This window comes from Alligator mississippiensis, chromosome 6 (genome assembly GCF_030867095.1).
Source record: "Alligator mississippiensis isolate rAllMis1 chromosome 6, rAllMis1, whole genome shotgun sequence".
NCBI lineage: Eukaryota > Metazoa > Chordata > Crocodylia > Alligatoridae > Alligator > Alligator mississippiensis.
This window is the reverse complement of record NC_081829.1, coordinates 18,920,312-18,947,971: the sequence shown is the minus strand read 5'-3', so window position 1 is coordinate 18,947,971 and position 27,660 is coordinate 18,920,312. Positions and strand designations below refer to the sequence as shown.

The 27,660-nt window shown below is 45.4% G+C and overlaps 1 long non-coding RNA gene across 1 annotated transcript in view; it reads left to right on the top strand.

Annotated features, from left to right (window-relative positions):
* The first annotated feature begins 304 nt into the window (after positions 1 to 304).
* The window catches only part of LOC102576352 (uncharacterized), a 49,586-nt gene continuing 22,230 nt past the window's right edge, over positions 305 to 27,660 (top strand). The window contains exons 1-2 of the long non-coding RNA XR_002094116.1: positions 305 to 387; positions 4,423 to 4,608. This is a non-coding gene — a long non-coding RNA (uncharacterized LOC102576352). The remainder of the gene's footprint in view (positions 388 to 4,422; positions 4,609 to 27,660) is intronic.

Here is a 27,660-nt window from a genome sequence, read left to right as displayed (position 1 = left end):
CTGGGCTGGTTTGGTTTGTGCATGGCTTCTCCAGTGCTGCACCAACTGTGGCATCAGCCCCTAAATAGCCCCAGCTTCTCTGCGGCTGCTTTGATGTTTCAGTCATTTTCCTGTCCAGTGTCTTTCTTCCCTGGACAAGCTACCTTCCTAGAGTTCTCACCCGTGCCCGGTTTCATTGCCATCACATTCTTCTCCTGAAACTGATACAGCTGTTTTAATTAGTGGGGTTTTCGTTTTCCACCCGGAGGAGCCTCCCACCCTTCAAAGCCCAACTTTCAAATATTAACTCTCCTAAATGCCCGCTTCCCCCTCCACTCCCCTGCTTGCTCTGTAAATTATGTCCAGTTTTTACTTACAACGAGAAGGTGCCTGGCATGATAAATTCAGGTTAGTATCTCACTCCCCCTTTCTCGTGTGTGTGTATGTGTATATGTGTGTGTGTGTGTGTAAAGAATGAACAAAATAAAATTGGATCAAGTCATAAATTACCTTTCAGTCTCCTGGTGTCATAAATTGCCAGGGGAAGGCTCCATTTTTTACTTTTCTTTCAACTAAACAAGATAATTAATGTAAGAAAAAGGAGAGGGGAAGCCACCCCTAAGCACCCTTTGCCTTGATGTTGCTCAAGGAAAGTTCAAGGTTGCATGAGGAGAGGGGTCCCAGAGCTTCAAGCTGAGGGAAATGGCTGAAGGCTGAGTGTTTTCATTTTAGCTGGGAGGTGGGAGGGATCTGAACGTGGGCTGTGACCTATTTAATAAAATGCCCAGGAGAAAGGGGGGTGATGGGGTGGTGGTGGAAGGAGGTGGTACTGGGAGGGGGGAGGGGAGAAGGAGACACCAGTGACCCTGGGGCTAGGGGGAGGCTGTCACAAGATGAAAGTGGCCCTTCTTCCATTCCTTTCCCATTTAGTGCTGTCAGCACTTTTTAATGTCAAACTTTGTGAGTGATCGTTGGGGAGCTGGGCTAGTTTCTGTCTAAACTTTCCCAGGACTCCCGCCTGATGAATGCCTTGTTTGGACGCGAGGGCGGAGGCCAGTGTGGGTGGGCTCCAAGACTCTTGGGGGCCTGGCACTGATGTGACTGGGGGCTACCTTTCAAGACTTTCCTTTCAGCTAAAGCTTGTAGTGTGACCTTCCCTCTCCACCCTGCCACCCTCTGCATCCTCGCCAGCCCATACCAAGAGTGGCTCCCCCCAGCCCCTCAGCTGACCCAAGTTTTGCCACAACCAAGCTAAGGAAGACAGAGGTTCCCATCCATACCCAGCAAAGGTCCGGAGACTTGATTCCTAGTGACAAGAGCCCTGGTTTGAGCTTCAAAAGACTTGGATTCTCTTCCTATCTCTACTTCTGGGTGGCCTGGAGCAAGTCACTTTTTTGCCTCAATTTCCTCCTCTGTAAAATGGGGATAATGATACTGGCCTCTTTGTAAAGTATTTGGAGTGTTACTGATGACCAGTGTTGTCATCCAAAAGCTAGGTATCATCCAAAAACTCCCATTATGGATCAGGACCTCTTGCTGCTAGGTGCTGTACAAGCACAGAACAAACAGACAATTCTGCCCTAGAAAACTTCTCATCAAACTTAATCCAAGGCTGTAGGACTCCTCTTATTATCGGGGAAACACTGTTCTGTGGAAGAAAAAATGCTCAGAGCATGTGTCAAAGAGAACAACCAAGTTACTTAGAAATGCAGCTGGCCAAGCAAGGAGGGTCTGTAGCCATACAACATCCCCAGAGCATGTAGGATGGTATGCATGACCACAGGATCAGCATGCACCTGTGGGTTCCTGCGGGTTCAATGTTTTTTATGTCTGATTATAGGTATTCCGAGTTTTATTTAGTGTACGTGTGTGACTGATTGTATAGTTATATGACATAGCGTTGGGTGTGAGGTGCTGGGTGTACAGTACCTCAGCTGGAGTAGCGCACACACTATTGGATGTAAATGTTTTCTCTATACTTGTGAATATAGCAGGGGCACAACATAAGAACCTCTGTGTGACATCAGGTGCATGTGTTTTCTATGTGTGCTGTGCTTGTCTCTTACAAGTCAGTTCAGGGCTCTTGTTGGTGTGCGTGTATATTGGGTCAGATATAGTCTGTGTACAACCAGGGGATATTGAGTTGGCACTAGCTCAGCAGATGAAGAATGGTCTAGTACAGGGGTTTTTAACCTTTTTTAAGGAGTGTAACTCTTCTGGTGGTGGTGGCTAGATGCAGAGCCGAACAGGGGGGCTTACACGCAGTGACAGAATGGGGTGGTGGGTGACGGTGCTCCATCCCCGTCTGCCCACGTGTACTCCTCAGCACATTCCAAGTACTCCTGCGGGTATGCATACACTCAGTTGGCAACCCCTGATCTAGTACTTAGGTCACTAGCATAGATTTGCCTTTCCACTGACTTCCTGTGTGACTTTGAGCAATCACATAGGTCCAGCACTAATAAGGGGCAATATTATTTATGAGTTATGCACTGTAGTACCTAGCTCATCAACCCAAACCTGGGTTTGGCATCTGGTGAGGTTCCCTATAGAACACATGGAGAGAGTTAGGCACCTCAGCTTGGCAATCCAAAACATGGAGAGGGGGGAGTAGGTTGAGCCAGTAGGAGATGCCAAGCCCTGTGCCATATCTGAACTCCTGACCTTCCCTGGAGATTAGGTTCTTGAGTTAGAGCTGCAAGGCAAGTGGTTCCACCCCACTCCTGCATTGGAGCTCCGGTTCTCTCCTGAGGGTAGGTACCTACAAATGTCTTCCTAAAAAACTGAGTGAGGTTCACTGTTTTCCTCTTAAAACAGCAGTGTGATGGCACTGCCACCCATCTTTTATGTAAGTAAAGGGTAGGCCTTGCACCCTTCTATGGAAGAGTGCAAGATTCATCACAAGTAATAAGCCTTCTTCTGTGGCCTGGGGGTATGGTACTCAGCTAGGAAGTAGTTATCTCAGATTCTAGTCCCAGAGTTATTTCCCTTTTCTTCCCTCAACCCAGTGACTGTCTTAGGGCACAAATAATCCCTGGAGCAGGACCTGGAACCCAGGACTAAGTCCTTTTTATGGATCTGGCCTGTAGCCTCTCAAGACCTTGGATCCCCAGCTGCGATACAGGAGCAAGAATTCATCATGGAGCACTGGAAAGATGAATGCATTCAAGACCATGAGGATTTCAAACACTTTGGTTACAGGGCCCTGATATGCCCCAGGTATAAATAGGTGGCTGTTACATGCATCCATAGCACCAGGTGAAAGTGTGCTCAGTATGAGGATGTCTTAATAGTTTCCCTTTTTCAAGCCTAGTTGCTGGTAATTGTATTTGGTTCCAACAAAACATGATTAACTCAAGCTAAAATAGCAACAAAGCAAGGTAACTGGGCTGACCCTAGTTTGCCAACTTGAGTTCAGCTCCCAAGTTCCCCATACCTCTCAAATATCTCTTTCTTCTGCAGTGTAAACATTCCTAAAGTCTCCACTAGCTCTACTCTGGGGAAAGGCAGGCATAATGTGCTTAAGCTGTGTCATTAATGGAACAAGTTCCCTATTCTCCTGTTTTATAGCTGTGCAAAATCCAGTGTCTCATCTTTGTGGCTTGTTTGAATCTGTATGTCTGAAGCTTGAACCCCTTTCTTCTTGGAACCGTGGATCTTGAGTGAGGAAGAGGAGACAAAAATGGACCTCTCCCTATCACTGTCAGTGTCCCAAGTGTTCTCAGGATGCCCATGCAGGAGTGTCTGTATTTGAGGGTAGCAGTTGGCACACCTGTTCACAGTGGCTTTTCTGCCCAGGTACTTCTTAAGGTGAAAGGTTGTTTTCCAAACACTCAGCACTCTCTAGGCTCATGCATCCTGCATGCATGTACTGACTGGGATGTGTGTGTGTGCATGTGTTCATTGTGGATCACCTGGATGCTGTGTATGTGCATATTCATTGTGTCACCTAGATGCAGATTGTTCCTTGTCTGTATGTGCAATTTGCACTTACAGCACGGGGGGGGCTGTGTTGCTGCTTCGCAGTATGTGCACTTGGTGTGTGCTGTGTGCTCAGGGGCGAGCGTGGGCTGTGTGTTCTGTGTGTGCTCTCTGCTCAGGGGTGTATCTGTGCTGTGTTGTTTCTCTGCTGTGTGTTCTGCCTGGCTCTGCCTGGCTTAAGCACCTTTCGAATACATTGGGCACAGCTCATTGAATCCTTTAACAATCTGACTCCTGTCTTCCTCTTTTTCCCCCCATAGTCAATTTCTCATCTAAGAAGCAGAGAAAATACAGATCCCTTCCCCCTGCCCCTTCCCTGCCATTGCTGGGGTCTAACCCCTGATCCTGCTGCTGGGGACCCCAGCACAGTCTCATAGCCCCTCCCAGAGGGGGAAAAAAAAAGGTTTTGGTTGGGGTTGTTTTTTTTTCCTTTAATGTCCTCTGATTGTGATGATTTTCCAGAACTCAGCAATTCCCTGCTCCCCTACCCCTCGCATGGAGAGAACTAGTTAATGGGCCATTAACTAGAGGAGGGGAGCACTGCAGCAGCTGCAAGCAAAAAGAACACCACCAAACAACAAGAGAAGTTTCAGGGCGAAAGCCCTGGAGACGCAGACATAAAGACTTGGCCATCAGCATGGAAATCAGGTGAACTCATGGTTAGAGTGGAAATTTATCTAGGCATGAGTCGTGGAACCCTGTGGAATATGCTGTGTGCTGTCCTCCCAGCCCAGTTGTGCACACTGTCTGTACCCAGGATGGGTAGCACAGCTGCAGAAGTGTGGAGGGTAGTACACTGGGCCATAGCAAGAGAACCTTGCACTTCTTTGCCTGTTCTCTCTTCCATACTTTGCTTATTCTCTCCCTGCTCTGCCCCAGGAAGATTGCAAATTCCCTCGGACACAGACTAGCTCTCACTTAGGGCTATATGATCTTAATTGGGGCCTCCAGACCCACCTAAAATAAGAGCAACAATAATGCTTAGTCCTCCTTCCCCCACCTCTGCTCTGCCAAGCATTTAGGCATGAATTTAAACAAATCTTTTGTCCTATTAGAAGTCCCTGGGATTATTCACATGGCCAAACTGAAGCATGTGCACTTGTGCTTTGACACATCAAGGAGCTGTTTCACAGCACATAAAACTAAGCTCCTTGGGGCAGGGATTCTGACTTATTCAATGTTTAGAAAGCACCTGAGCACTTCTGAAGATTGTCACCTTGTATTACTGTAAGGCTGTGAGTTTCAACGGGGGTGCTACATAATATTAGCACTGTTAGGTCTACGCATGATTCACAAGATAAACCCAGAGATTTCAAATAGGAGTCCAGAGTGCCAAAAATATTCTAGCCTGTTTTGGTCTTTCTGACCAAAACATGGACTTGCTTTTCATATTTTCTTTGACTATGGGAAAATAGTAGAGCAAGAGCTGGCATTTTCCAAGGGCTGAGTCTAACAAGAGGTGCCTCAAAGTCTATAAAATGTTAAGAACATGTGTATTAAGTATCATTTGTATTGTAGTAGTGGGCAGAAATTTTAGAGAGAGATCAGAGCTGCAGTGTGCTGGGCATTGTGTACAAATGCACACATACATTGCATACAAATGCATACCAATAAAAAGTTTGCACCTATTCCTAAAGGTTTACACACAGAGTAAATGAATACCAGGCCTTATCAACATTTCTGCATCATATCTTGGGGGGGGAGGTTAGGGGGGAGGTTGACAGAAAATTGTTTTTTCAGCCAAATAAGAATTTTTTCTAGAATGTTGAGATTTCCATGTTTTGTCAGAAACCTCAAGCCCAGAAAATGTTTTTATCAAAATTGTGCGTGTACGCATGCATTTGTGTATGTGTGGAGTCATTCCTGACCAGCGGTAATTGATGATAACAAGTGATATAAATAACGCTGGTCAATGTCCCTACAGAAATCAATAGGAATCACAGATGTTGAGCAGGAGTCGAAGGTGCCCAGGGACAGGTGGCTGACTGATGACAGTGTCTTGAGTTGAGACTGGAAGAGATGGGCTCAGCTCCTCTGCTAGCTAAATAAGCATTTCAAAAGCACGATTCACCAGTTAAAGACAAGCAATGGGGGGCTGTCCTAGTGATCTTTTAATAGCTGTAATTATAGGGTGAAGAAGGGATGGTGCTAAATTTTATGCACAGATGTGGGACTGAAGAAATCTGGGTTCTACTGGTTCAGCCACAGACCCCCCTGCATAATCCTAGACACATCATTTACTTGTTGTGCCTCAGTTTCTTTATTCTTAAGTGTTGTGATATCGATTTACTTTATAACAGAGGACAGTTGCAGAGCTAAATACACTAATGACTGTAAAATGCTTTGAAATCTTCACACAGAAAGAGGCTATGGACGTATGAGATAGCTAACACACATTGTCTTTAAATTAGGCACTTTCAGCCACCACTGTAGAAAAACAGAATCTTAGAAAATTAGGGTTGGATGGGACCTCAGGAAGTCATCTACCCCCTGCTCAAAGCAGGACCATCCCCAACTAGATCATCCCAGCCAAAGTTTTGTCTAGCCGGGTCTTAAACCTCCAAGAATGGAGATGCCACAGCCTCTCTAGGTAATCTGTTCTAGTGTTTGATTACCCTCCTAGTGCGAAAATTCTTCCTAATATCTAACCTAAACTTCCTTTGCTGCAATTTGAGACCATTGCTCCATGTTCTGTCATCTACCACCACTGACAACAGTGTTAAATTCATCCTCTTTTGAACCCCCCCTTCAGGTAATTGATGGCTGCTATTAAATCCCCTCTCAGTCTTCTCTTCTCCAAACTAAATAAGCCCAGTTTCCTCAGCATCTCCACAGAAGTCAGGTGCCACAGCCCCCTCACCATTTTTGTTGCCCTCCACTAGACTTTCTCCACTTTGTCCACATCCTTTCTGTAGTGGGGGGCCCAGGACTGAAGACAGTACTCCAGATGTGGCTTCATCAATGAAACCAAACCAACCAAACAAAACAATGACGCTAAAAGAATCATAATGATGCTTAGAAGTAGTTAGCCATATTATTCTGAAGTGAGACCGAAGGTAAGTCAGAGTAGTTAAGCACAAAAAAAGATCATACTAAAGTTAAGGTTGCATGTATAACCTTAATTCTGGCCCTCTAAAACCGTTATTACAGTGGAATCATTAAGTTGGAAGGCAACTTCAGGATTATCCAGTCCAACTCCCTATACAGATGCAGGATGTGCTATTCCTGAATCATCCCAGATGCCTGTTCAGCCTCTTCTTCGAAACTTCCAGTGAAGGAAATTCCACAACTTCCCAGGGCAGCTTGGTCCACTATCTGACTGTTCCTACAGTTATGAGGTTTTTTCTGATATTTAATCTAAACCTGCTCTGGTGCAGTTAAAAACTGTTGCCTTGTGACCTGGCCTCTGTGGTTCTCCCTCTTCTTATGGAAGCTTTTCAGATATTTGGAAAGTGTTATCCTGTCTCACACCTCCCCTTCATCTCCTTTTCTCCAGACTAAACGTCCCTAATTCTCTCTCTTTCTGTGTCAGCACATGTTTTTATTTCCTAGGTGTAGCTCCTTGCATATGTCTTTGTTGAATTTTATGTTACTTTCTATAGTCCAATTCTCCAGTCAAGATCCTTGTCTAATTCTAATCTTATAATCCAAAGTGTTTGCAAGCCCATCTAATTTTGTGTCATCTTCAGACTTCATCAGTAAAGTCTCTATTTCTGCATCCACATCATTAATAGAAATGTTAAACAGCATCAGACCCAGAAGAGACCCCTGTGGAATCCCCCGTGAGACCTCCTGCCTCCTGCCATCGATTTATAGTTACTCTTTGCTTGTGGTTATTCAGCCAATTATGTGTCCACCTAATGATAATTCTATCCAGCCCATTTTTCCCTTTTACATATGAGAATGCCCCTTCTTATTGTCTTTAACATTTCTCACTGATTCAATCTCATTTTTCACCTTTGCTTTTCTGATTTTGGCCTACATGTTCGAGTTGTTGGTGTAAAATAGCGTGTGATGTCATGAATGCACACCCTTTCTCAGATGGTATTTAGGGTTTGTCTGCACCAGTGGCAGATTCTGCTGAGGACAGGGCCAAGGATACCCCACCCACCTGCACCGCCTGGTCTAGCTGACGTACTCCAAGTGCGAAAGTTGGTGGTCCGGGCTTCTTACTAGCAGCTGCTCTTAGGCACACTGTAGACTGAAAACTTGAGACTGAGTGCAGAGGGACATGCTGAGAGCACTGTATTTCCAGTTTGTAGTGTGCCTGTTAGGTAGGGCATGGACATGGACAAGGTGTCCTCAACCTCTTCCTTACCAGGATTTATCAGAGGTGAAAGCAAGCCTATAGTATATCACTGTGCAATGTGGTATAGAAGAATTAGTAGGAGTATTAGTAGGAGCATTGCCAGCAGATTGAGGGAAGTAATTATTCCCCTTTATTCAGCACTGGTGAGGCCACATCTGGAGTACTGTGTTCAGTTTTGGGGTCCCACTATAAAAATGATGTGGACAAGTTGGATAGAGTCCAGCAATGACCAACAAAAATGGTTCAGGGACTGGGGCACATGACTTTATGAGGAAAGGCTGAGGGAACTGGATTTATTTAGTTTGGAGAAGAGAAGACTGAACGGGGATTTGATAGCAGCCTTTACCTGAAGGGTGATTCCAAAGAAGATGGAGCTGGACTGCTCTCAGTGGTGACAGATGACAGAATAAGGAGCAATGGTCTCAAATTGCAGCAAAGGAGGTTTAGGTTAAATATTGGGAAACAACTTTCTCACTAGTAGGGTGAAGCCCTGGATCAAGTTACCTAGAGAGGTGGTGCAATCTCCGTCCTTAGGGTTTTTAAGGCCTGGCCTGACGAATCCTTGGTTGGAGTGATCTAATTGGGGATGGTCCTGCTTTGCACAGGGGGTTGGACTAGATGACCTCCTGAGTCCCTTCCAACTCTAACTTTCTATAATTCTAAGAAGCACTGCACACCATTGCAAAAAAAGTGCTGGAGTTTACAGGGGTTGGAAATTAAATGACAACATTCACTGCCACTTGATGTCTCTGTGCTTCAGTTCTCCATCTGTTAAATGATCCTTCATTCCTCTTATTTTTGTCTTGCCTGTTTAGACTGTAAACTCTTCAGAGTAAGGACTGCCTCTTGCTATGTGAATGTACAGTGCAAAATACAATAGATTCCCAGGATGTCTGGGGTCCTTGAGCATTACTGTACTACAAATAATAATATAACAACTGCAGCAGCTCTTTCAATGACTACAACCGTCTTTAACATACCCTATTGCAAATTCATTCACTATATCATACAGTTAAACAATTTGCACCTGGCAACACACACTAGCATGTCAGTTTATGAGGGGAAAAATCAGTTTTAATTTACTTGAACTTGTACAATTAGAAATATTTTATTACTTTTAGATCATTTGCAAACATACATAAATTCTATGCATAAATTCTCACTCATTATATAATTCATTCAATAATATTTTAAAGAAAATACATCCAATGCCTGAAGAAAGTAGTATTTATTAAGGCTATTTGACTATAGGTCATAAGAAAAAATATAAATTATTTACACTTGTATGGAAAAGAAACATAGTCAAATGAGAAATCATTAAAATACATTCTGTTACTAAAATACTTTATATGTATTTCTCTAAGACGTAGTTTGTGCATTACTGTACAACAATAAATTACTATTAAGAGGCATCACTGTCTGTGGAAGAAAAAATAATCTGGTTAAATGTATTACATGTTGGTGCTGAGGAAAATCATTACAAATATATTGTAGACAGAAGAGAATTTACCAGATAGTCTGTCAATAAAAAAACACTGGATCTTTATGATGCTGGAATTTAAAAGATCTGGTAGAAAAAGACAAAGCCAGTTTTATGAAAATATTGACATTTTCAAGGTTTTTACATTTCAAATTGTATGAGTTTCATTTTGTGGTGTTTTTACCCAAAACTTTATTTAAAAAACATTTTCCAAAAGGTTTTATTGAACAAACACTGGATTTTTAAGCAAAATAAAATTTTCTGTATATTTTCTGTGAACATGTAAAGGGATAAAAAGATAGAGAACTTTTATGCAAAAATGAAACATTTTGACCACGCTGTTTTTTTTTTTTTTTCCGTGACAATATCTGTTTTGAAGAAAGGCTACTTTCAATGAGAGAACTTTTTTTTTTCCAGCTATAAAATTCAATAAACAATATCTTTGCACAATGTTCAGCAAAGTTCTTACACGCACGTATTTAAACTTGTGGCAGAACTTGCAATGTACTGGTTGAAGAGTAGCATGTGACCACACAATTAAAGGTATGTTGTATAAACGCACAACGGCAGAGTTAAGGTTAAACATTCAGCTAATTTTTGTTATTTCCTACCTTTTGAGAGGCCAAAGGCTGGCACCAACATAGATTTTTGCATTTGATTTCCCAAATGGTTTAAAAAGAAAAAAATAAAGTAAAACAAAGGAACACCTTAAAAAAGTAGCTGTGTGGCTTTGATGTCTGTTTAGGGAAAAAGTATGCAAGTATGTACCTAAACAGTATTTAAAGCAAGAAGCAACATAAAGCTACTCCACAGTAGTCTGCCTGCTCACTTGTTATTGTCTCTCTGAGCTGGGGGTAGTGGTAAGACACCTCTATGTCATGTGTATTGATATTGGAAAAAGACTCTTCTGCAGGTATATTTCATTGTGCAGTTGATACAGTTGATCTTTGTTGTATGCATCACAGATGACATTTTCAGAGCTGATGGCAGGATTTAGCCATGCAATTAAGAGTCGTGTAGCTAGGTGGCTTTGGAAGTGAAAGCCTATAGATGCAAATTACTCTGGATGACTGGGTAACAGAAATATGCATGTATGCTGCGCACCTGCTTTGCATTCAGTGTTAGCATGCACAGTACCAATAACTTTGTTGTCCTCTGTTATGTGTGACTGTGTCTGCTTGTACCAGAGTGCACATAGCTGCTCTGGATCTGCACACTCATCATGTTTACGCAGCTGAATTACTACTGTGCACATAGATTTAGGATGTTAATTATGCACTCACTATGTGGAGAGACCCTGAGTACGTGTCACATGCTCATTGGTTTTGTGCAGCTGTGCCACTGAACATAGAGGTCTTGCATGTTAATTACACACTTGGTGAGTGTGTAGCTGTGTTACAATGGAGAGATCTCGAATATTTGTTGCACACTCAGCTGTGTCACTGCACACACAGCTCTGGCGTGTTAGTCGCACACTTGATGGGTTTCAAAGACTTCGCCAGACAGCTTATGCATGCAGTTGTGTTAGTGTGTGCAGGTATGGCAGGCTTGTGACCCACTCCGTGGGTTTTATAGACTCTGTGTGTGCCTTCCTGAGCACAGATCTGAGACTACAGCCAGCCGCTGAACTCCAGCGGTAACAAACAGCCCCATTAATGCAGTGTCACAGATTTCATTAGGGCGTCAGTCCCAACCAACATGGCTATAAATCAGGGAGATTGTACAAGGGCTCACAGGCCCTGGTTTCAAGGGCCACATAGCCAGAGACTCATAACACTCAGGAGGAAATGATCATGAATATTATTTAAAAAATCAGAAATGTATATTAGAAAATCTCTGAGCTTATCAGATGGAGTGAGGTTGGGTAATAGCTGTTATTTATACTGCTTGTGCAGAGTGATAAAGTGGTGCTTTATGACCTGTGTTTTATCACTTAGAATAAGAGTCATGTGACTCCATTAAGGTTCCTTCTGTAGAAATGAAAAAGGGTAAATTAATGTGTTTTTTTATTGTTAAATATTTGCACTCTCCTAAACCCAGTTTTTATTTTCTCTATTTAAGAAGTATCATATACGCACAAATAAGTTTAAGTTTTGATTGATGTAGAGGTGGGGAAAGAACTCCATTTATGTCAAAGTCTCTCTAGAGTGAATCAGCCTCCCACAAAGTAGTTTCTATCAGCAGGGCGAGGGAAGGCAGCACAGTCAGCAGTTAGACCAGGACAGCAAGTCTCTTTGGCTTTCCCAGCCTACCGTCCTCTTGATAAACTAGTTTGAATCTGACAGCATCATCAAGTCTCTGTACCACTTTGGGGGAAAAGGTATTCAAAGAGAATTGTATTGGAAGGATCTTTGCTCGGCTTCCTGTGAATCTGAACCAGATCAGATCTTGTCCAAAGGCTGTCTAATAGTACCCAGCACAGGAGAGACTGCCACGTGTGACTATATGTAAGGTGTGAGCAAACGCTGTGAGACGACATGTGAATTGAAATCTTCTCGTTGCAAAAAAAGGGGTGCCTAATGGATGTGACGGGGACACATACATGTCTATGGAATAGGACTATGGCAGTGCTGCTGATAGGAACTTGCTAAAGATGGCTTCCTGGAGTTGAGAGTTATGCTGGTTATGGGTCCCCACTGAGAGAGTTTGACAGGGAAGAGGAGTCAGAGAACTGGGAATGTGAGTACCTGGAGAAAGGTGAAGTTATAGAATGCAGATTGCTATTATTGTTAAGCAGTAACCATTCGGATGGTGCCAAACAGGCACAATCCCTCCCATATAGAGCTTCAAATCTGACAGGAATTGAGCAGGTGGGTGGTGTGGGAAGCCCAGAAGGAACATGAAGAGGAAGGTGCATTTGGTTTAGTTCAATTCTCAAGAGTCACATGGAAAAGACTTGATGGAGATGAGTTCAGGGTGGGCAATGAGTTGGTTGCCACCTCTGCAAAGAGGTTGAGTAGGGCCAGCCCTTCCCCACCCTTGTGGAACCCACTCAGATGTGGTTCTTCTACACTCTTGCAGCAGATGTGTAGTGCTTTGAGATTGCAATAAAATGTCCTAACTCATCAATTCATAAATCAAGGCAGCAATGTGGAAAGTCAAATGACTAGAAAGACAGTTGGGTCAAGTGTTTATGGAAGTGGGGCCAGAGTAGCAAAGTAAGCAACAAACAAAAGGTAACAGCGTTGTAGCCCACATTTTTACTGGGAGAGGAAGAGCTTTACAGGACCTCATGGGTTCAAGCTGAGTGTATTGAAGGCTGATCACATTGACACATGCCAAGCAACATAAAATGATTTAGGCCCATTTTGCTGTGCTCATAACTAACCTATGTATTCAGGGACTTATTTAATACTTTCAGTGCAATAGCACTTAGGAGCCCTAGTCACCACATTATATGACAGGCTGTACAATCACAGACCAGAAAGCTGGTCCCTTCCTCAAACAGTTCAGTCTCTGGCTGTTACCCACATCAATCCATCCTTGCTCCTCTTCTGTTGTTTATTACACTTACTTGTCACTCATCTTGTTCCTAATGCATGCTTGGCTTAATTCAGAGCAGGTCTCCCACATCCTGGCTGACTGCCTTAACTGCTCTTCGGTAAAAGGGCAGAACTACCACCAGGATAATGACCTCCGCCTTGTTGCTTTTTGTGGTAGCAGTGACTGAGTTATTAAGGTACTGGAATAAAAAGTCATTGGCATCTCTTTGCAAAGATTCCAGCACTGTTGGCTATGGATTTTGTAGTATAGTGCTGTTGGTACAGCTGATGGTATGGAACGTTAGTGTATTGAACGCATTCAAAGGCCACTCTAACTTTGTTGAAAGAATTAGGTATGTTTAGTCTGGAGAAAAGGAGATTAAGGAGGGAGGCATGTTAGCAGTTCTCAGTGTTTGAAATAGTTCCATAAAGATGATGGAGAGAAAATCTTCTGTGCCACATTCTGTCAGGGCAAAGAACTCTTGGCTGTAGTAGTGTGTCAAGGTCCCAGTTGCAGTTGGGAGATGCTAATCATTTTACAGGGACAGAATTGAGAGTTTCTGCTGCCCAGATCTTATAGTCCAGACATGGTAAGTGATTTGTGCAAGGACACAATGCTGGTCAGTGACAGAGCTGGGAGTAGACCACCTGACTCCCAAGTCTCCACTTAAACCCCACCGTCTACAGCTTCTTCTTATTGCCCTGACAAGAACATTATACTATTAAAATCTCTGGTGAGTGTGTCAGTTGTGCTCTATGATGTTTTTTCTTGTGACTGATCAGTCCTTGGGTATTTGTGTTTTCTTCCCAGATCCCATGTGCATGATGCTATACTTACAGAACTCAGGCATCAGTGCTTGATTTTAAGTAGTGGTGTCAGGCTGCAGGATTTATTTTGATGTCTAGCCCTTGCAGCATAGCACTTACTTGGCTTATCACAGTCATTCCCCATCATGGGCACATGATAATTGTCTCTAGAGGAAGTGAGGAGAAGGCTTATTAATTTGTGCACTCAGGAAGGGTTGTAAATCACTAAGTGTTTCCAGCGATAAAATTGGCTAAATAAATTAAAAGAAGCACTAATGACCCAAACAGAGCTTTGCGATAGCTGTAGAGTGGTGCATCTTAGAGCTACACTCAGCTACTCATCTGGCCCTCATGGGAATGCCTCGGTGCATCTCCAACACCCACCTCCTTGCCTTCTTCTTCCCATTGACATGACCTGACTTGTCCCCAACACCCTCTAGGGTCCATTCTCTTTTCCATAAAGTTACTTTGGTGTGTGCTCAACACCAGCCCTGGCACCTCATGCATAGCACTGGAATGTCTCAGTTTTTCCCCTCACCAATCCCAGAGCTTCCTGTGTCCATCGTGGGTAGTCCTACCCTTCCACATTCTGTAACAGCTGCAGTTTTTACATTTCTCTTAACTTTCTTTTTGAACCCATGAGACATTAAAGTTAATTTTACTAGTTCTGTGGCACTGATCAGCATGTTCAACCCAGTTTTCTTCTGTTAAGGATGGAAAATACAGTCAGGAAGCCCAATCAGTACTGCACTTGTTCACAGTAGCAGAGAATTTCAGCATATGTAGTATTAATGACACAAAGTAAGGAAATCTGTTCTAAAACACTGAATGTGTTAATAAAGAAAATATGTTAGCAAATGACCCTATCATTTTCACTGTTCATCATAGGGCTGGGAAATCTGTCCGTAAGGTACAAATTCTTGACTTTAAAAAAACTGACTTCAATAAGCTAAGGATTTTAGTGAGTGATGCCCTACAGGATCATGGACCACCAGGAAAGAGTGTGGATGAAGAACGGTCGTTCCTCAAGGACATGATCCTTGCTGCACAGAAATTGTCCATACCAGTATGCAAAAAGGTGGCACAAACCCCAGGAGGCCATCTTGGCTCAATAGAAGCTGCAGATCTTTTGAAAAAGAAAAGGGCGGCTTACCAGTGACGGAAGTTAGGAATAGGCCACAAGGAGAACTGCATAAGATTGGCCCACACCTGTAGGGGGCAGATTAGAAAAGCAAAGGCAGTGACCAAATTCAGGTTAGCAACTAAAATCGAGGACAATAAGAAGTCCTTCTATAGGTAGGTAGGTAACTGGAGGAAAACCAGTGGAAATGTGGGACCACTGCTCAATGCATCTGGACATCTGATCACTGACACAAAGGAGAAAATTGAACTCTGGAACAAGTATCACATCTGTAATCCACCAGGCTAAGAGTGATAGCCTGCCAAATACAAATATGAAACAGAATAGTCACAGTAGCAATGATCACCTACCAACAGTCAATGTAGAGCTGGTGAAAGAACAGCGAGAGAGGCTGGATGCTTATAAGTCTCCATCAGAGAGTGCTGAATGAACTAGCCAAAGTCACTGCAGGACCACTGGTTAACTTCTTTGAGAATTCATGGCACTCAGGAGAGATCCCAGAAGACTGGAAGAGGGCCAATGTTGTGCCCATCTTCAAGAAAGGGAGGAGAGCGGACCCAGAGAACTACAAGCCCATCAGCCTGACCTCAATCCCAGGAAAAATCCTCAACATTTCTCAAGGAGTCTATATGTGATAAGCTAGTAGAAGACAAAATTCTGACTGACAGCCAGAATGGTTTTGTCACAGGTAGATTGTGTCTGACTAACCTCATCTCCTTCTATGACCAGGTTACTCACCACCTGGATAAGGGAGATGAGGTTGATGTAATTTACTTGGACTATAGAAAGGCTTTTAACTTGGTGTCCCATGAGGTTCTCAAGGTAAAATGTGGGGACTAGGGGCTCAAGAATTTAATGGTCAGATGGGTTGGAAACTGGCTGCGGGGTCAGACCCAGAGAGTACTAATAGATGGACCTCTGTCGACCTGGTGGAAGGTAGCCAGTGCTCAGTATTTGGAATAGTGCTTTTCAACATCTTCATCAATGATCTGGATGTGGGGGTGAAAAGCACACTCACTGGCAAAGTTTGCCGATGACACTAAGCTGTGGGGAAATGTGGCCATGCATCAGGGTAGGCTGACAATCCAGGTGAACCTAGACAGATTGGTTAGATGGGCGGACCAGAACCAGATGCTGTTCAACACTGAGAAGTATGAAGTGCTCCATCTGGGGAGCAAAAATCTGCAACAAATTTACAAGCTCAGTGGTGCTACACTAGCTAGCACTACATCCGAATGGGACTTGGGGGTCATAATTGGCCATAAAATAAATATGAGCCACCGATGTGATGCTACATTTAGCAGAGCAAACAATACGCTCGCATGCATCAACCAATGCATCTCCAGCAAAACTAAGTTTATTCTCCTGCTCTGCTTGGCACTGGTGAGGCTGCAGCTGGAGTACTGCATCCAGTTCTGGGAGCCACACTCCAAGAAGGATGTGGAGATGTTTGAGAGATCCCAGAGAAGAGCCACTTGTATGATTAGAGGCCTGAAGAGCAAGCCATATGGGGAAAGGCTGACAGAGAAGGGACTGTTCAGCCTAGAAAAGGGAAGACTTTGGGGGGATTTGATGGCAGCTTACAAAATATCAGAAGAATCAGGGGCTAGGTGAACAACTATTCACCAGAGTGCCCCAGGGGAAAACCAGGGGCAACAGTCATAAACTCCTAGAAGAAGGTTTCAGACTGGATATAAGGAAAAACTTCTTCACAGTTCGTGTGACCAGACTCTGCAATCGACTCCCAGTGAAGGTGATGCAGGCACCTACTCTGGAGATCTTCAAAAGGAGACTGGGTGCACATCTTGCTGGGGTTAATTGACCCCAGCAGTCTTTCTTGCCCATAGCAGGGTGGCTGGACCTGATGATCTCATGAGGTCCCTTCCAGCCCTAAACTTCTGTGAATCTGTGAAGACATTCAGAAGCCCAGGTGAAGGATGACCACAGTGCTGAAAAAGCCACTCAACATCTGTATGATATCTTTCACCTAAAAATTTCCCAAAGCCTATCGTCCACTATATAACACCAAATATATCCAGCACCACTAAAGTACAGCCACCTCTAAGGGGAAGAATGGGGCACCCAGGAAGGCACACAGTTGTGGAAGTGAGACAAAAGATGCTCTGGTTACTGTACAGATAGAAAAATCTGCCCTTCAGTATTTTCCTGGAAAAGACAGTCATTGGGTATTTCTACACATGCTCTGGGGGTGGGGGAAGGGGATGCTTTAATTAGAGCAACTCTGAGAGGAGCTCTAATTAAAGTGCCTGCAGTGCCTGGTGTATCAGTGTCCCCATGCTTCAAAATAGTGGTGGGGGCACGCTGAACTAAAGTTCATTGAATGAGCTTTAGTTCAAGCATCGCCATTTTGAATCACAGGGACACTGATACATGAGACAGGGGGGCTGGCTGGAGCAAGCTAATTACACACTCCACCAGACTTGATTGAATCAAGTGTGGTCAGATGAACTGTAATTAAAACGCATCAGAATAGTCTCCTGGCACATCTACAAGCACCCTTTTGGCTTTATGGCCTCTGTCATGTCAATGGTCAGAAGAATCAAAACACCATTAGAGCTTAGAGCAGGGACAGGCAAAATCTAGCCCAGGGGCTGGATTGGCCCTGCAGCAGACTCCATTTCCCAGCAGCCTCTGCATCAGCCACTGAGGCTGATTTCCATGGAGACCTGAGGATTTGCAGGCCAGGACAATGTGGGGCCAGGGTTTTCATGGAGACTGGCCCCAGCAGCACTGGCAGGGCATGCAGCTGGGTGGGGAGCTTCTCCAGGGCTGGGATCTTGTGGTGGTGACAGTGTGGTCTGGAGCCGAGGCAGAGCTGCAGTCCTGAATCATGCTGTCACCACTTCAAGATCCCAGCTCCAGCCCTGGAGCAGCTCCCTGCCCAGTTACGCATCTTACCAGTGCTGCTGGGGCCAGTCTCCATGGAAACCCAGGGCCCATGCTGTCTCCGAACTCCCACTACTGGGGTCTCCATGGAAACCAGCCACAGGACTATGAATAGGGGCTGCTGGGAAATGGAGTTCAGCCACTGGCCCGATCTACTATTTTGCCCATCCCTGGCTTAGCCTGACCAGTAGGAGCTCTGAAGTGAGTTGAGGAACGGTGGGCAGCTTTACAAGCCCTTGTCTTGCTTCCTAGGACTGCACTGTCTGATAGCTCCAGCAAAATGACCAGACTGCTATATGTTTTCTACATGGTAGTGTTCCTAAATAAGGTTTTCCAAGAAATCCTACTACTAAGACAACTGAAAACAAGTCAACAGTGCCTCATAGTTCGGCTTCCGGATGGAGACACTAACAAAACAGATCAATTCTACACCTGTTAGTGCAGGAGCTGCTAATGGCTTGTTCCTGGGCCAACAGAGGCCCCCTATTCTACAAGAGTCATCCTTTCATAGGGCACAGACAGAAGAGCAGCTCCCTGTTGCAACTCATAGTTCTTTGAAAGGAAGTGCTATACATTACAAAAATCCCTTGGGCCTAACAGATATCAACTGTTGGTCCAGGAGCTGGGGATTCCAGGCACTTGCTGCCAGCCTGCAGCCTGGTCTCCATAACAATGCCACTCCCCGCTCCTAGCCCAGATGCTGTTTTCAGAATGGGAGGAGGGAAAAAGAGCAAAGGAAGCTTATTCTTGGGGTTCTCCAGCCAGCACTGAAGGGTGAGGTGGGTGGATTGGAGCCCTCCCCCACACTTCGGCGTGGCTCCAATCCACCCAACCCACCCTTCTGTGCCAGCTGAAAAAACTCTAGACCAAAATCCTTCCACTCCCTTTCCCCACTCCTGTTCTGAAAACAGTGACAAGTAGAGAGCTCCACAGTCACAAGTTATAGATGTGCTCCATTTCGGAATGTGTTCATCTGAACCTTCATACAGTGAGGGTTCAGATTTTCATGGGATCAGGCCCTTTTAAAGTGATCTGCAGCCATGCACTTCTGTTTGGTCATGGCTGTAGACCACTTTCTGGGGCCAGATTAGGTGAAAATTGTCACTTCTGTCTGTGCCCATAGATGTCCATTCTTTGGGGACTCTACCAAGAGATACTGAGTATAATTGGAGATCTTCCTTTGGAGTCTGCAGCAGGAATGTCTGGGTCTTGCTTAGCTGCCCACCACTTTGCTGCTGCTATTCCCTGCAGATGGGTGGTTGAAAGTGTCTTGCATTGCACCCTCTGCCAGTGGACTCGCTGTTTCTGGGGGAGCCTTATGGAAAAACTCTGTTGGAGGGACCTCCAGTAGATCCAAAGGTGAACAAAGGTTGTTATGGCATCCTGATTCATGTCCTCAGTGGGGTCAGATAATGCCAGACAGTCAGAGATCATAAGTAAAAGAATCCACTTCTAGATGGTGAATATTTGAAAGGTGGCCATAAAGAGTTCTTGTACATGTGACACCATTACCATGTACATATGACAAAAATGTCATGTTGTGTGGCTTAATGGTGTCAAGCTGTACACATGCAGGAGTTTGGAGGGTTTTAAATGAGTTTGCATCATTGCAAACTAAACTACATCCTGATGTAGTTTAGTTTGGAACGATGAGTTGTAGCTACAAGTCAGCTCACCACCCTCCCCTCCCCGGCCATGGGAGAGGCAGGCAGGCTCCACAGAAGAAAAGGATCATGCCTCTTGCTGCTTCTGCCTTCAGCAGGTGGCTGTTAAAGGCAGAAGCAACAAGGGGCCTGGTCCCTTTTTTTTTTTTGGCAGAGCCTACCCACCTCTCCCGATGCTGGGGGCTGAGCTGCCAGCAGGCCAAGTGACCCCTGAGCTGTGGGGGAGCCCTGGTCCTTCCCTCTGCAGAAGCGGTGCCCCCCGGGGCTGCCTAAGTGGGCCAGTAGTGGGCTGGGTGCTGCTCCAGCTCAGAGTCAGGGAAGAGTTCGATCTGGCCGGGTACTGCCTCCAAGTTGGAACAGCACCTGGCCCACTAGCAGCCCACCTGGGCAGCCCTGGGGGGTACTGCCACTGCGGAGGGAAGGACCAGGGTGCCCCAAAGTTCAGGGGCTGCTTGACCCTCAGGCAGCTTGGCTCCATCGAGGGGCAGAGAATAAAAGGTCATGCCCCTCACTGTAACAGTGATCGAAGTCTCTAAATTGAAATGGTGGGTTTCAATTAAAAACCAAGAGTTTCAGTTTAGGAGGCAAAGAATGCAACCAGACTAAACTCCCTTTATGTGTACAAGCACCCAAAGGAAAGCAATCTGATCTTCATTGCCACAGAGATCATGAAGCAGTAGGTTTAAACCATAGCAAAGAAAAGGAAAGATTTCCTTACTGTCAAGCAGGAGGACAGTGGAACAAGCTGCCTAGGGAAGTTGTTGGAATTTTCTTGTCTGACATTCCTCCCTGCCAGACTGTGGTTTCTCAGGGCCTGAACAACTAGCCTCCTAAGCTTGTGAAAGTCAGCCTTCCTAAAGTCGAGGACTTCTGTATTGCTGACTGACTTGCCAGCTTTGTGGTGAATAGAGAATGTGATCAACTTGTGGTCACTGCCTCCCAGCTTCCCTTTGATTCTCAGGTTGCTGACTAGATCATCCCCTTTGGCCAGAACCAGGTCCAGCAGCACTTTGCCCCTCATTGGTCCATAGACTTCTTGAGACAAAGCTCTTCAATGCTTGTGAGGAAGATTGCAACTGATCAGATTTGGCTGAGTGCTCGTCCCATGAGATGCCAGGGTAGTTACTCACCCATGACAACTATGCACCGAGAGTGTGCAGACTCAGCCAGCTCCCTGGCAAACTCATGGTCAAGTTCTTGCTCTTGATTAGGAGGTCTGTAGTAGAGCTGTGCAAAGCTTCAGTCCCTGATGAGATTCAGCGGCAATTCGACCCGAATCTCTGAATCTGAATTGAATCAGGAGACCCTTTAATCTCTCCAAATTGAATCGGAACCCTCTGAATTCATTCAGAAAGATTTAGACATAGACACAGCTTTAAATGTTTTTTCTACATACCTCAAGGTACCAGGCGTGGCTCGTGAATGCTGCGATGCTGGGGCGGACAGAGCGTCACATAGAAGCATGGGGGGCTCCCCAGTGCACTCGGCAGAAGACCTAGAAGTGGACCAGAAGCACTTCCGGTCCACTTCTGGGTCTGCCAGGGAGTGGACAGGGGGTCCCCCTGCATCCCCCCCTCTCCCCCCCCCGGCTCAGTGACTGGTGCCTCCTGGGTCTGGGAGGGGCACCCGGGGTCCCCCTGTGGCCCATTGCTAAGCCGGGGGGGCACAGATGGGCCCCCCAGCATGCTCCCCAGTGGACCTGAAAGCAGACCAGAAGTATTTCTGCTCCACTTCCAGGTTCACTGCCAAGCATGCTTCACACTCTGGTGGGATGCTGCATCCACCCCAGCATCACAGCATTCACAAGCCGCACCTGGTACTTCAAGGTATGTAGAAAATATATTTAAAACTTTGTCTACGGCCAAATCGCTGATTCTCTGAACCAGCATTGAATCTTCAGATTCGGATTCAGCCGAATCGAATCAGGGACAATGATCTGAATCAATGAATCAAATCACTGTTCCCGATTCGGGCCGAATCAGATTCTGAATCAAATATGACCCGTTTTACACACCCCTAGTCTGTAGTAGACTCCTAGTGTTATATCCCCTTCACCACATTCCCCACTTATTCTTACCCAGAGGGTCTCAAGTCACCCTCCTTGGTTGCCAATCTCCACCCGTAGGGAAATATATTGCTCTTTCACATAGAGAGCTACACCCCTGCCCTTTCTTCTAACGTGATCTCTCCTGTACAGGGTATAGCCATTTATACCTGTGGTCCAGTCATTCGTAGAGTCCCACCGGGCATGCAGCAAATTGTCCTGGGTAGCTGTAGGGGAGGCTGGAGCTAGCACCTGTGCTAGCCCCAGCAGTATTACCTGGTATCCTGGTGCAGCAGGTATGCAGATCTGGCAGCACAGAGTCTGGCCAGCAGCCAGAGCATTGCTCTGGATGGCCAGCCTTCCACTTGTTCTGGCTACCTCTGCACAACTTTTTTCCCTGAGCTTTTCTTTGCTATTAGGATCTCCCAGTAGCAAATTTTACCACCGCACTGCAAATTTGCAGTGCGATGCACATTTTCATGTTCCCTGCTTGCAGTTTTTGGTGCCACAAAGCAGTTTGTGGTGCCACAAACAGCACGCCCCTGCATGTGGGGACCTGCCCCTGAAGTCCCTTCCAACCCTACAATTGCATGTCTCAAGGACAGGACAATGGAACACAAGACAGTTCTCATCCAGACTTCCCAGCTGTGAAGCTTCAATTCAGGTTTTTCTCCCATGATCTCAGATTCTCTCCAATTCCCTAAAATGAATTTAGTGCTGCTGAACAGTGCCACCATTTTGATAGCCCCTGAGACTGAAGACTGCTGGTGATCTACGTGTAGGATCAATTTAGGAAATGGTGCTGAAGGCTTTTCTTCCTCAGCTGCCTTGCCTTTGTTTCAATCTTCTCCTGGCACTGAGTTCAGAGGAATAATTGGGTGTCTGTTTAGCCCCTAGTGTCTCTGCTGAGATTCTAGCAAGTGGGCTCACGATGACGGCGACACCTCTTGTTCACTAAGGACTGGACTGAGAGCACCTGCTTGTTTCGCATGGGTCACTGAGCAGACATCAGATGGTAACAAAATCGGTTTCTGCCAACGTCAGGCTGGATGTGAACCAGTGCCCTAGAGGTGAAATAGTCTGTCTCATATTACTCAGCCCCTTCAGACACTTTGTGCTCTTGGTCCAAATTCTACCTTTTAATAAGATCCCAGAATCCTCTGAGCAACAAAGGGGAGTTTTTTGTAACCCAGACACCCCAAACTGGGGCCACCAACTTGGTTCAAAAACCTAAAGGGCCTTTTCTTTCCTCTCTGTTTGATGCATAATCATCATCATCACCACCAGAGTATTGGCTTAAAGTGAGTGACATACCACTCAATCCTGATTAGAGCTAGTCAACATTTTTCAAGGAAATAGTCTTTTTGGCTGAAAAATGGCTTTATAGTTTCATAGTAGTTAGGGGTCAGAAGGGATCTGAATAGATTATCTAGTCTAACCCCCCGCCACTGGTTGGAGCACATGCTGGGATCACACAACCCCAGACTGGGATGCTCCTGGCCCCAGGAGCAAAGCAGATGATGAGGCTTTTGTGAAAAATTGTTTAAGAAGCTTTTCATGATTTTTTTTTCTCAACACTTTCACTTTTTGTTTATAGTGTTCCACAATTTTTCCTTCTTCCTTATTTGATCTTCTTTTCCTTTCTCCCAGCTATTTTCAAGAACTGATATGCATATTTTCAAAACTAATGGAGGAGAGAGGGATAAATAAAAAGAAAATGAGAAGAAAAGAAGGAGAAACAAGATAGAAAAAATATAGGTGAAAACATTAAGGGAAAGAAACAATGAAAACTTTTGAGACAAACAAAAAAGATACTTCCATTTGGAGCTATGTTAAATGTAAGTGACTTGAAAATATTGTATTTCTTGTAGTTTTGTGTTGGAAATTGTTTTATTTTCTAAGCAGCCCTGCTCCAAATTTTTCTCTGATTAACTGGAGCCTTGAACTACAAGATTGAATGAAGAAGCATTGAAATTGGGTTGACCTGAAAGTCTAAACTCAGCCGGAAGAAATCCTGGATGGTATTTGAGGTGTGAGGGTTGGAATGGAATTTGCTTAGGCAGAAGAACACTTACATGTCTGTGTTTTGGATCTTTTCTTAGCATAGGGAAGGGGGTGTCTTGCCATCTCCAGGGGTCGGGAATAGTGCATGCATTGGGAGGACCTATTATATTATTTTTCTTCCACCTTAATGAACTCCTCTCATGTCCACCTCTGATCAGTGAAGTATGACAGAGGGTGATTGAAGGCCAGTCTCCCAGGAAATGAAGTTTGTTCACACACTCCAAGTATGCCGGCCCTAGTGCTGCCTGCCACTGATTTATAGAACCAAAAATTCCTTCCTCCGGTAACAATAACTGTCTTAAACTCCAGACCCCGCTCCCTCACAGAACCTCCAGACAGGGCAGGCTGAGCTCCCAGGGCCCAGAGGGGAAGGGAGGCATCCAGCATATATATCCATCAACACAACTCAGGTTTCAAAGGAATATAGGACCCCACAGGGTTAGGCTGGCTAAGGATAAGGGAATGGAGGAGCTTAGCATCACCTTACAGCGCCCCCTTCTAGGAAAGGTAAAGGCTGCAGCAATTGTGAGCTTTTAGGCTAGGGACAGAAATTGGTATAAGTGATCAGAAATAGGTTCAAATCTGCAACACAACAGAAGTTTAGTGCACATAAACTGCTTTCAAAATGGCCGAAACAGGTTTAAGATAAACCTGGACGGACATAGCATCAGACTTAACTGATTTAGGTTACATCAGTTTATTGAACTTCTGTCCCAGATCCCTTCCAGATTCAAGTTAACTCACAGTCCCACAGAATCCCAGAATGCTTTGTATCTCCCCCACCACCCGGTAGATGATCTAGCCTCGGCCCCAGCTATCTGTGCCCACCAGCAAGGAGGTGTACTCTAGCACTCCCCAGCTTCTGGCCTGGGCTGGAAATGCAGCATGTGGCTGCATTTCTGGAATCAAAAGTGGATGTCTGTTTACTTGCTTATCAGTTAAATCTATGCATCTTAGATTAACCTGCAAAGATTGAATCAATTCAACCTCTGGCTTTTTGACTGTCTGTACTTAGCCTTAGACTGATCCTTTACCATTCTAGACAGTGCCTCCTGCTGGGGAGAGGCTGAGAGTAGAATAGCTCCGGGGTCTTTTCACAGTGGGAACTGCAGTTCTGCAGTCAATAGCACCTCTTGCTGGGAAGGACCTGGCACATGCCTATTCCTTGGAGCCTTTCCTGTCCTTTCATACTGTTGTTGGTTTTGATTCTTGAAGGAAAATAATTTTCATTTCTCTTGAACTTGTTCTTACCTAGTATTGTGTGGCACCCAGAAACCTTTGCTCTGGCTGCAATGTTAGTCTCCACTAATGAGTGGACTGCATGGATATTCAGGAGGCTGCTCAGCTTTTGGACTGCGAAAGCTGACTCCTGCCACACGCAGAGTGGTGTTTTAGGCTTTTAGACCCCCTGCTAAATTAATAGTCACAGCTGATGACTCCCCAGGAGGTAAGGGAGGCATGGTGTTAGAGACTGTTTCTCTGAGCAAGGAGGAAAGGTTGAGACCTTTTAAGAAAGGACAGTTTGTAACTCCCACTTTCAAGGCAAGTCCCTGCAAGAAACCAGCTTGTTTAGTTACCTTTTATCATTTACTTATTAACTGCCTGCTTTAGCTCTCATTTGAAGTTGCTGACCTGTTATTCCTACACCGGGAAATTAGCTTTCAGACAATCATCTGCAGAGGGTGAGGGGAAGCCAAGAAGCAGCTTGTGCTAGGGGAACATTCTTGAAGAGGGGGGTCATAAAGGAGGATAGATGTTTATGAGGATTGGGTCATTTGGAAGCTCAGCTAATCACTAGGCCTTCTGTCAAAGGCCATCCAGCTCTGAATTACTTTCCTTTGACTTGTTGCTCCTACAGAGCCAGCCTTAGGGTGGGTGCCGTGGATGACCGCCCAGGGTGCCATGGTCATGGGGCTGCCCACACACACACACACATACAATGTACAGACGTGGGTGTCACAAGCAACAGATAGTGGGGCGTGCCTGGGGTGTTGCTTGGGACCCTGTGTGACACGGGTTGGGGGGCAGTGGGCCTCAGTGGGGTGGGGCGGGCTTCCTGAGATTCTGCGCATGGGGGCAGGACCAGAAGCTGCTCCCACCTGGGTGGGATCGGAGGGACCGGGCAGTGCATGCAGGCAGCCCCAGGCTGGGGCCAGTGGCCTGCAGAGGTTCCACGGGGCTGTTGCCAGCAATCCCTGCCACTGGCAGTCACCCTGCCCAGCTCCCCAGTCCATCCAATGGAGCCCCTCTGTGGCAGGGCACAAGCACCCATGACTTGGGGGGTGGGGGGAGGGAAGTGGGAGGGGCACTAGGGTGGGGAATGCCAAAATACAAGTTTTCCTAGGGCACCATTTCCCTTAAGGCCGCCTCTGCCCTCCTGGGAGACAGCTTCTCTGCCCACCCACCCCTGCCTCTTCCTTCCCTACAGCACCTCCTAGGAATTCACTTCATAGCCACTTGGATAAAGGTGGCAGCTGGACAGGAGTGAAAACAGGACATGATCTCCCAGGACATTTTTTGTGATTTCCATCCCTGCTATTCTGCAGCTGATAGGATGTTAGGCCAACCTGCTCTCTGATGTAAATCTGTGCTGGATCTGAAGAAGTAGCATGATACTTGTGCTTCTGGACTCAGAGATAGGAGAGCGGGGTTCTCTTTCTGAGCGCTGCTTTGGAGCATTAGACATGTTTTTGTGTCTCAGTTTCCTCTCCCCAGTTTCTTTATGGAGCAGTTACTATGGGTCTGTGTAGCACAAGAGGGCTGTGATCTCAGTTGGGTCATCTATGTCCAGCAGTAATACAAGTATCCACCAGTGTCAGTGGAGTTACTCCTGGATTTACAGAAGTAGAACTCAGCTCAGAATCTGGCCCAGTGTACTTAAATCCAGTTGCTGTAAAAGAAATTGTTCTGCTAGGTCAGTGGTTCTCAACCATTTTACACTCTGAGCCTTCATCTTGTAACCTTTATGAACTGAGCAGCACCCCATTTCAGAAATTAATTTCTGTTACCTTTTTGCACTGGGCTGTTGGGGAAGTGGGAAGGGAGGAGGAAAAGCTGGGCAAGAATAGGCTCATGCTTACCTGGAGGTACCCTGGTTGAGAATCACTGCATTAGGGCTGGAGGTTTCCTGGCCTCATTTGTCAGTGGAAAGTAAATCACTGCATGGCTGAGGGATGGCACGCAGAGGTGTCCGTGCTAAAAACACTGCCCACAGAGAGGAGAGTTTCAGGGAGACCTTTCAGTTTAGGTCCTTACACTGCAGTTGCATTTAAAATAAAAGTTGACAAAACCTGATCTGGTTTTCCAGGACTGCAGCCTTACTCTAAAGGGAAAACCATTTCAAAGGTTTAATTTTGCAAAATGCCCAGCACTTTAACCTTGATCTAACAACCCTCACCATAAAGAATTTTTTTCTAATGTCTAATCAAAATCAGCTCTCCTTCAGTTTATGACTGTTGTTCCTAGTAACCTCAGTGGATGCCCTGATAAACAAAGTATCCCCTATTCCTTGCTGTCCCCCCTGATGAATTTGTAGATGGCCACAAGATCCCTTCTCAGCCTTCTTTTGCGGAGGCTGAAGAGATTCAGGTCCCTCAATCTCTGCTCATAGGATTTTACCTATAGGCCCATAACCATACAAGTAGTCCTTCTCTTGACCCTCTCAAGGTTATCCACATCCCTCTTGAAGTGCAGTGCCCAGAACTGGACGCATTACTCCATCTGTGGTCTTACCAATGCTGCATAAGTATCACCTTCTTAGACCTACTCGTGATGCACTTTCTAATGCACGAAAGAGTGCAAT